We start from the raw sequence: 10,565 nt of genomic DNA, 5'->3' as shown, positions 1-10,565 counted from the left end.
CTGACTTTATCCATAAATGGAAACAGTTGGAAAGCAGCAGCAGCATTTCATTGGAGCATTCCAAAGATTACAGTGAAGCCTTACTAGATCGAGCTGGAATTTGGGGTTGTTTACAAGCTGGAGTCTTATCTGCAAAAATAGCTCAGTAAGTATCACCATATATCAAATTATAAAATAGAGTCATCGAGATCTATAATAGGGGAAAAGGCCCTTCAACCCATTGCATCCACATCAGACAAAAACAACCATCTAACATTTTACCAGCACTTGGCCCATAATCATGTATAGTGCACATCTACATACTTCTTGTATCTTATGAGAGTTTCTGCCTGTACTGCCCTTACAGGCAGTGAGTTCCTGAATTCCACACTCTGGATGAAAAGGTTTTTTCCTCACATCTCATAGATGTGGGCAATGCTTTTGATATAATCTACTTGGATTTCAGCAAAGCTTTTGATGAGGTCCTACATGGGAGACTGAAAGAAAAGGTAGGAGCCCATGGGATCCAAGGAAATTTGGCAAATTGGATCCACAATTGGCTGAGTGGCAGAAACCAAAGTGTGATGTTTTGAAATGTGTTTTTCTGACTGACAGTTCTGTGCCCCCTTGGGTCCTGCAGGGGTCAAGCTGAATCCAACTATTATGGTCACTGTCTTCATAATGTTCACCTGCTGTTACTTCATCCACTTGGCCTGCACATTTTCTAAGACTGAAACTAGAACTGCATCCCTTCTCATTGGGCTTGTTAAGTGCTGGCTAGGAATGTTTTCTTGAATTAGTTTGAGAATTTTGTACAGTGTGCTTTTCACACTGTCCATATCCCAGTTGATATTAGGTAGCTGAAGCACCAACCATTGTTGCCATATTGTTTGTAATCAAGAAATGTGCCTACATATTTGCTCTTCTATCTCCCTCCCATGCTTTGGCAGTCTATAATACTCTCCAAATACATAAGAACTAGAAGCAGGAGTAGACTGTCTGGCCCTTCAAGCCTGCTCCGCCATTCAGTAAGATCATGGGTGATCTTTGTGTGGACTCAGCTCCACTTAACCGCCCTCTTACTGGAACCCTTAATTCCTTTGCTGTTCAAAAAATTATCTATCTTAACTTTTAAAACATTTACTGAGGAAGCCTCAATCACTTCACTGGGCAAGGAAGTCCATAATTTGCAATTCTCTGGATGAAGAAGCTCCTTCTCAATTTAGTCCTAAATCTGCTGTGCCTAATTTTGAGGATATGCCCTCTTGTCCTAGTTTCACCTGCCAGTGGAAACATCTTCTCCACATCAATCTTATCTATTCCCTTCATAATTTTATATGTTTCTATAAGATACCCCCTCATTCTTCTAGATTCTAATGAATATAATCCCAGTCTACTCAGTCTCTCCTCATAAGCCAATCCCCAACTCCGAATTAAGCTAGTGAACCTCCTTTGCACTCCCTCTAGTGCCAACACGTCCTTTCTCGAGACCAAAACTGCACGCAGTACTCCAAGTGTGGCCTCACCAGCACCATGTACAGCTGCAACATAACCTCCCTGCTTTTAAGCTCAATCCTTTTAGCAATGAAGGATAAAATTCCATTTGTCTTCCTAATTACCTGTTGCACCTGCAGGCCAACCTTCTCTGATTCACACACAAGGACACCCCGGTCCCTCTGCATAGCAGCGTGCTGCAATTTTTTACCATTTAAATAGTAGTCCATATTACTGTTATTCCTTCCAAAATGGATGACTTCACATTTACTAACATTGTATTCCATCTGCCAGACCTTTGCCCACTCACTTAAAATATCTGTGTTCCTCTGCAAAGTTTCACAGTCCGCTGCACATTTTGCTCTGCCATTCATCTTAGTGTCATCTGCAAACTTTGACACCCTACATGTGGTCCCCAACTCCAAATCATCTATATAAATTGTGAATAATTGCGGTCCCAACACTTATTCCTGAGGCACACCACTAGTTACTGATTGCCAACCAGAATAGCACTCATTTATTCCCACTCTTTGCTTCCTGTGCGTCAACAAACCCCTATCCATGATAATACTTGGACAGAAGGGTCCATTTCTGTGCTATATGACTCTCTAATCCTTTCGTTTACACTGTGAGAATTCTGTGTTGTACATTTATCTTTTCTGTCTGTCAGAGTTTATCACCAATTTTCTGTCTCTAATTCCCTGCTCTGAATTTATCCTATCTGAGCCTGTCCTCAGGTTCCCAGCACCCTGCCAATATAGTTTAAACTGTCCCTAACCGCACAATATTCATTCCAGTCCTGCTTAGATGGAGACTGTCTAGCCTGTACTGGTCCCATTTTGCCCAAAATCAGTTCCACTGCCTAAGAAATCTGTCATCCTTCGTCCAGGTTTCCAGCCATGTGTTCGATTGCTCAATTCTCCTATTGTTATCACATAAAAAACAGAAATTGCTGGAGAATCTCAGCAGATCTTACAGGATCTATGGAGAGAAAACAGAGTTAATATTTTGACTCTAGTGACTCTTCTTCAGAAATAATAATAATGAAGTTATTTAATCTGAAGACCGGGGATGGGGGCTGAAAAGGTGTTAGCCAATAAGTGGAGGAGCCCAGGAAGATAAAACAATGATTAGGCACGCGAAGGGATGGTGACGGCATGCCAGGGAGAATGAAAAACTGATATTGGGGTCCGTAAGTTGTTGAAAATAGGTTCGCTATGCTGAAAACAACCCATGTCATAACAGGGCCGAGGAGTGTGGGTGTAGGTAAAGAACATAGAAAAAGGCATTCTAAAGTAAGATCAGAGTCAAAGCGTGTGGCAGTAGAAAAGCACAGCCGGTCAGGCAGCATCCGAGGAGTAGGAGAATCGATACTTCGGACATAAGCCCTTCCGGAATCCTGATGAAGGGCTTCTGCCTGAAACATCAATTCTTCTGCTCCTTGGATGCTGCCTGACTGGCTGTGCTTTTCCAGCATCACCCTCTTCAACCCTGATACCAAGGAGAGTAGTAGATATGGCCCAGAAACCCCTGTCTGTCTGACTAATGGATGCCCTTTCAATACTGATGTTTCCCTCGATACTCCCCCCTCATTTGCAGGTAAGCTGCATATAATGTCTTCAGCTGTACCTCTTCCAGTAATTAATGGCCTCAGCATTACCTAAAATGGAAAGACAATTTAGGAGTGGGTCCTCAGGGAATTCCTGAACTCTCTGCCTGATTCTCTTGGACTGCCTGGTGGTCACTCATTACCTTTATGGCTCCATGCTCCTAGCCTGCATGTGGTCACTCCTCTGAATGTGCTGTCCTCATGGGTTTCAGTCTCACCAAAGAGGGAACATTTAGTTTCTATTAATAAATAAATTAATAGAGATCATAAAAGTACAATGAAAAACTCACCAAAGCCTTTTATGAAATGAAATCTGCTGCACTCACCTGATTTGGCTGACACTGTGACTCCTGACTCCGCAAAGTGATGAACTCTTAACTGCCTCCTTTATTGTACTCCAGTGATGACTTATTATGTCTTCTAGGCAATTTAAAATGGATCATAAGTGCTAGTGTTACAAGTGATGCCCAAATTGAATTAGTGAAGTATGATAATTTTGTTTCATGCATTTTAGTACAGTATGTTATCAGCCGCTAGATTAAGAAGATTAATTCCTTATGCCTGATTGAATGGGCAGAATCATCTGGGAAATCTCAGCTATCAAATTATTTCACCCATATCATCTCATTTACATAGCTTGAAGTTAACAGCACATAATTAAGTCGACAATTTTGTTCTTGTTTGTTGCATGTTCCTCGGTTTTTTTTGTATATTTTCTGTATTGTCTGTATTGTCTGATTGGTTGAATTAATTTAAAAGTTATAACCCAGTGAATTTACCTATAATATAATCTTTTCAACTACCCTTGAGCATCTCTTTCTCTCTCTAATTAATATGGACAAATGTTTAACTAATGTGCTCTGCTTTGATTTAGGTTTATTACATCATCCAACTTCAGCTTCAGACTTGATTGTTGCATCTTGTCATCATTTTTCTTCAAGGTATAAATATACTGATGACCCCACTAGAACACATCTGTTTGCTGAGAAAGTGAGGTCTGCAAATGCTGGCGATCAGAGCTGAAAATGTGTTGCTGGAAAAACGCAGCAGGTTAGGCAGCATCCAGGGAACAGGAGAATCGACGTTTCGGGCATAAGCCCTTCTTCAGCCCTGAAGAAGGGCTTACGCCCGAAACGTCGATTCTCCTGTTCCCTGGATGCTGCCTAACCTGCTGCGCTTTTCCAGCAACACATTTTCAGCACATCTGTTTGCTACCTATTTGATATTTACATGGTATTTACATTACTTTGGTATTTACATTTAAACTACTGCCATCCCTCTCCTCAGATAATCTGCCTTAAGCCTGTTTGTCTTTGCAGATTCCCTTTATAAGTTGTTGTTTGTGTTGTTAGACAATTATCACCAGTGAGGCAAGGGAATCATTGATTATCAGGAGTAGATTGTGGAGTTCAAAACACAATCACAACAGCCATGATCTTATTTACTGGCCTATTCCTGCTCCTATTTCATATGTTTGTTATTCTATAAGCATGAGACATGTGATGGTGGATTATATAGAAGACACAATTCAGCTACAACACAGGTGAGCAGCTCTCTCTTTTGAGCTCTTCATCTGATTGTTGAAAACCATGTTGATCATTTGTCTCCATCAAAGGCATATGTCAGGCTGTGTCTTCTCCTGAATTCTTTGAAAACAGAGTATCTATCACAGAATTATTAAAGCACAGAAGGAGGATGTTCAGCCCCTTGGTGTCTCCATCAGCTTTCTGAATTAGCACCCCATTTAGTGCAATTCTCCTGTCTTCTCATTCCTTTCAGGTAACAATCAAATTCCCTTTGAGTGCCTTGGTAGAACCCACACTTAGGCGGCGCATTCCACACCCTTACACTTGCTACCTGAAAAAGTTATTTATCGCACCACTTTTACTTATTCTAAAATTACTTTAAACCTGTGCCCTTTTGTTCTTGATCTTTTCACAAATGGGAACATGTGCTTCATATTGACTTTATCCAGGTCTCTCATGATTTTGATTGCTTAGATCAGATCTCCCGCCAGCCTTCTCTTCAAAATGAATAGTCCCAGTTTTTCCAACCTATTCTCATAACAAACATTTTTTGTCCTTGGAATTATTCATGTAAACCCCTTCTGTGCCCTCTCTAATGCCTTCACATCCTTTCCGAAAATGCCATGCTCAAAGTGCCATGCAGTATTCCAGCTGAAGCTAAACAAGTGTCTTATATACATTTAACATCATAGCATTGCTCTTTTACTCTATGCCTCTATTAGTGAGGCCTAGGTTACCCATGGCTGGTTTATCCCTCTCTTAGAATCTTTCCTTCTCTCAGACATCTGCAACATAAAAGACTTGTACATGAAACACAGAAAGCTAGCTCACAGGTGCAACAGGTAATCAGGAGTGCTGATGGAATGTTGCAGATCAGGCAAGTAGGGAGTATTCCATCACAATCATGGCCTTTACCCTTGTGATATTGAGGCTTTGAGGAGTCAGGAAGCCAACCAGTGATTGCAGAGTACCCTGACTGAAATCTCGTCCCAGTGACATTTATGTTGAATTGAATTTCCAGTTAGTGGAGACCCTAGGTTATTGATGGTGTGAATCTGATGGGGAGGTGGTCAGATTGCCTCAAAGATGGTCACTTTTTAGCTATTAATAAGGTGTGCAATGTTACTTCTTAGTTGCCACCCAAATCAAGATGCTACACATCTCTTGCTGCAGAAAAGACTTCATCATCTAAGGAATTGAACAAATTAAACTGGATGCTGTGCAATGATCAGTGAACTTCTTATCATAGACTCATAGAGATGTACAACATGGAAATAGACCCTCTGGTCCAACTTGTCCATGTCAACCAGATATTCTAACCCACTCTAGTCCCATTTGCCAGCATTTAGCCCATATCCTTCTAAACTCTTCCTATACATGTACCCATCCAGATGCCTTTTAAATGTTGTAATTATACCAGCCTCTAACAGTTCCTCTGACAGTTCACTCCAGTAACACCCCTGTATGGAAAAATTGCCCCTTCTCACCATGCCCTTTAGTGTAGACTCCCCTACCCTGGGAAAATGACTTTCTCTATTCACCCCATCCATACCTCTCCTGATTGTGGGTGTAGTAATTGGTGTCTAGATATTACATTCATCTTCCCTTTTGCTAGGTATGACTCCAGTCAATAGATGGTTTCCTTTTGATTTGCATCAACTTCATTTCAAGATTTCTTAATGACAACTTCAGTCAAATGATGCCTTGATGGCAAGTCTAATCACTCTCACCTTGTTTTTGGAATTCAAAGATATTATCCTCATTTGGGTTAAAACTGTAATAATCTTGGAATGAGCCTGATTGAACCCAAATAAAACTATCAGTGATCACTTTTTAGCTGAGCAGTACAGTGTTGGCACTGTTGACAATTCCTTCCAACGTGTTGATTGAAATGAGTCTGATAGGGTGGAAATTATTTTAGTTGGACTTGACCCCTTTTTGCACTCACCAAAAAAAACGTGGAACATGTGTTCTCTTTTTAAACTTTATTGACATGAAGATGTGCAGTAAAGTTATCCAATAATTGCAGGTCTGCAGCAACACATGTCCTTGGTCCAGGAGATCTTGTGTGAGACAGACTGGTGATTTTAACTTCCGTACCCTGAATTCCCAGTGCAATACATCCATTTCCTGCACCTCATTTAATCTTATGGCTTATTTGAGTGAGATTGCAGATTAGTATCACTCTGTAGATAATTCTATGATATTGTTTGAAAAATACAAACAATAAGAACCATATGAAGTAACAAACTAAAAAGTGAGTATAACATTTGTATTTTTACTTCCCCACCCCTCAACCCCACCACTTTAGGGTTTGTTCAGGACCACATTTCCACATCCAAGGTCTGATCGTGAGTATGCATCCTATGAGATAGGATTTGACTGTGAGGTTGTTGAACTCATTCCTGGAATTGACCTTTTTTCAGACCGATTTCGAGCTGATGTACGCTCAGTGGTCGGAAGCCTAGACTTCCTTCTCCATGAGCTATATAGTGCTCAGCAAAACCTGAAGGTAGGAAAATCTTCAATTACAAATGTATTTTATGTTGTAATCAAAGGACACATACTTTGGGCATAATTACGGGTCCCTGCTGAGGGCATATGACAGGGCAGGCTTAAAACCTGGTGCCATTTAGTGCAATGGTTTCCTGAACTTGTTCATCGTGTACTTTTTTGTTCTCCTCTGTGTTTTCAGCATTTCCAGATATGAAGTTCAGATGTTAAACAATTAAACAACAATAAACAATTAAACAAACCACTTTAACTGACTGGCCAAAGCGTATGAAAATTACTGAGATAGGATGCAATAATTATAAATCTGAGATAATAAGATTGCTATACCAATTTTTTTCTTAGACCTCAATTTCTGTTGTATTGTTAATATTAAATTCATCGCCATGTAAAACAAATTTGAAACATACTTTCCGGAGAAATAAAGAGCATTATGACTGAAACTTTTTTATTCAGCAAAAAATACTAAATTTTGATTTCTAAAGAAATGTAAGAATGGTTCATTCATAGCTTAGTAAGAAGCTGAACAACAGTTTAGAATGTTTTAAAAAAAAAGGCTCATAACATTGTAATGCAAGATGGCTCGGGGATTAGGAATATTTAAGTAAAAGATGGAGAACTTAAAATAGCCAGAACAATCAAAACCAACTGTAAGGACTTTTACAAATTTAGAGAGATGAGTTAACTAAGGATTGATTCCTTAGAGACTAAGATGAGAAATGGACATCAGAATTGAGAAAAGGTCAAAGGTATTGAACAAATTATTTGGAGGTGCCGGTATTGGACTGGGGTGTACAAAGTTAAAAGTCACACAACACCAGGTTATAGTCCAACAGGTTTATTTGGAGGCATGAACTTTCAGGGCACTGCTCTTTCATCAGGTGGTTGTGGAGTACTAGATCGTAAGACAGAATTTATAGCAACCATTTACAGTGTGATGCAATGAAGTTATATATTGAAAAAGACCAGGATTGTTTGTTAAGTCTCTCCTATTTTAGAATGACCATGTTGGTTTCAGTTCTTTCATATGTAAATCCCAGAACATTTTTTTAAAAGGTACATTTTCAAGTGAGCTTTAACAATAGGTGCCATGTCATCTCAGATAATGCATTGAGAATGTGAGGTGCCCTGTGTGAGGCTGTCTGTGTCCCAATGTTCACATTGATGCTCTTTCTAAAAAAGGGATTAACAGAAACTGAAATGGATTCATGTCGTTTTTGAGCAAATAAAATATAAGTTTGCAAGTACAAATTCATCCCACAAACTTATTTATCTGTATGTGTGTGTGTGCGCGCGCGCGGTGGGGGTGTATGAATGTCTGTGATAGACTGTGTGTAAGTGTTGAGGGGTATAAGTCTGTTAGAGACTACATGCGTAGGTGTGCATGTGTGAGCATATGAGAGAGGGTGTCTGTGTGTGTGTCTGTGTGTAGTGCAATGGGGTCACCTGTAGTGTGACATGAACCCAACATCCCACTTGAAAACATCCTCATGGGTACCGAACTTGGCTATCAGCCTCTGCTAGGTCACTTTGTGTCGTTGCCTGTCTTGAAGTCCGCTTTGGAGGATGGTCACCCGAAGGTCTGAGGTCAAATGTCCTGGACCACTGAAGTGTTCTCCAACTGGGAGGGAACACTCCTGGCTGTTGATTGTTGTGCGGTGTCCATTCATACATTGTCATAGCCTCTGCTCAGTCTTGCCAATGTACCGTGCCTCACGGCATCCTTGCCTGCAGCATATGAGATAGACAATGTTGGCCGAGTCATCTGAGTTCCTGCTGTGTACATGATGGGAGGTGTCCCCATATGTAATGGTGATATCTGTGTCGACACGCCTTGCAGCGTCTGCCGTGACAGGGTTGTATGGTGTTGTCCTGAAAGCCGAGCAGTTTGCAGAAACAATGATCTGTTTGTGACTTGGTTGTAGTTTAAAGGTGAGGAATAGAGGCACGTGGAAGGACGGTGAGGTGCTCATCCTCAATGAGAATATATTGTAGACTGCAAAGAACATGGCGTAGTTTTTCGGCTGCTGGGATGTAATGGACAACCCTGTTGATTGCAGCTCATGTCTATTTCCTGAGGAGGTCGTTACGGTTTCTTGCTGTACACAACCACCTGATGGAGGATCAGTGCTCCGAAAGCTAGTGCTTCCAAATAAACCTGTTGGACTATAACCTGTGATTTTTTAACTTAGTATCGAACAAATATTTTGTCTTTCTTCACAGTAGAAGTCAAATTAATACCAAGACAAAAAAATAATGAGAAAAACTTGACGGACTAAAGATGACAAATTCTCAGTGTCTGATGGACTGCAGAATTCTAAAAGAGAGCTGCAGAGAATGTAGATTTTCAAAAATTTTCTTGATTCTGGAATGGTTGCAGCATATTGAAGTTAGCAAATTATTCAAAACAGGAGGGGGAGAAAAAAATTGAATGATAGGTCTGTTGTCCTGACATCAGTCATTCTTCAAATTCTGCAATTTGGTATTAAGAAAGTTTTAACAATACATTTAGAAAACCTTAGTATGATCAAACAAGCTTAACATGGCTTTAGCAAAGGGAAATGATGTTTGCCAAATTTCTCTAGAGTTTTTGGGGGATTTAACAAGTGAGTACATAAAAAGAAACAAAAATTAGATAAAGTTAGTGGGAATCCATTGGTGAAGTCATGCCCAGTACAATTGGTTCTGCAATAGCACGTGTTTCTTCAACACAAATTGGCTATAATGTGATTGAAGAATTTAGACTATTATTGGTAAAATCTCTTTACCTGTATTGCTTATACTTCAATTCCGGTCCAATTGGGTTATAAGGTGCTGCTATTACACAATTTTCTTTTAACGCAGAATCGCATTGTTATGTCAGAACAGACTGTACAGAAAAAAAGAAGTTCTAGTTGTTGGAGGCCAATAATTTTGGCAAGTGACTAAGTGAATGGGCTATCTATGGCAGATGGAAAATATTGTGAATAATCTACCTGCTTTGATACAGAAAACCAGAAAGACAGAATTATTTTTAAATGATAGGCTGGGAAGTCCTTGTCAAAGTGTCAGGAAAGGTTAGCATGCAGGTGCAGCAAGCAATTAGGAAAGCAAATGGTATGTAGGCTTCATTGCAAGGAGCTTTTGAGTATATCATAATGCTCTTATGATTTATGTTCTGGATCTAATCATGGAACAAGCTACTTTGACATAAAAAGCAGCATTATTTAATGAGCTGGGGGTTAGACAGATTCTTGATCTGCAATGAAGTCAAGATGAAGTATCAGTTATAGAGTCACAGAGATGTACAGCATGAAAACAGACCCTTCAGTCCAACCCGTCCATGCCGACCAGATATCCCAATCCAATCTATCCCACCTGCCAGCACCCGGCCCATATCCCTCCAAACCCTTCCTATTCATATACCCATCCAAATGCCTCTTAAATGTTGCAATTGTACCAGCCTC

General features: G+C 40.1%; 1 long non-coding RNA gene across 1 annotated transcript in view; it reads left to right on the top strand.

The window, feature by feature from the left end:
• The window catches only part of LOC122561537, a 12,664-nt gene continuing 2,099 nt past the window's right edge, over positions 1-10,565 (top strand). The window contains exons 1-3 of the long non-coding RNA XR_006315035.1: positions 1-145; positions 3,957-4,023; positions 6,920-7,120. This is a non-coding gene — a long non-coding RNA (uncharacterized LOC122561537). The remainder of the gene's footprint in view (positions 146-3,956; positions 4,024-6,919; positions 7,121-10,565) is intronic.

This window comes from Chiloscyllium plagiosum, chromosome 23 (assembly GCF_004010195.1).
Source record: "Chiloscyllium plagiosum isolate BGI_BamShark_2017 chromosome 23, ASM401019v2, whole genome shotgun sequence".
Classification (NCBI taxonomy): domain Eukaryota; kingdom Metazoa; phylum Chordata; class Chondrichthyes; order Orectolobiformes; family Hemiscylliidae; genus Chiloscyllium; species Chiloscyllium plagiosum.
The sequence above is the reverse complement of the archived record's forward strand: the minus strand, read 5'-3'. Positions and strand labels throughout refer to the sequence as shown.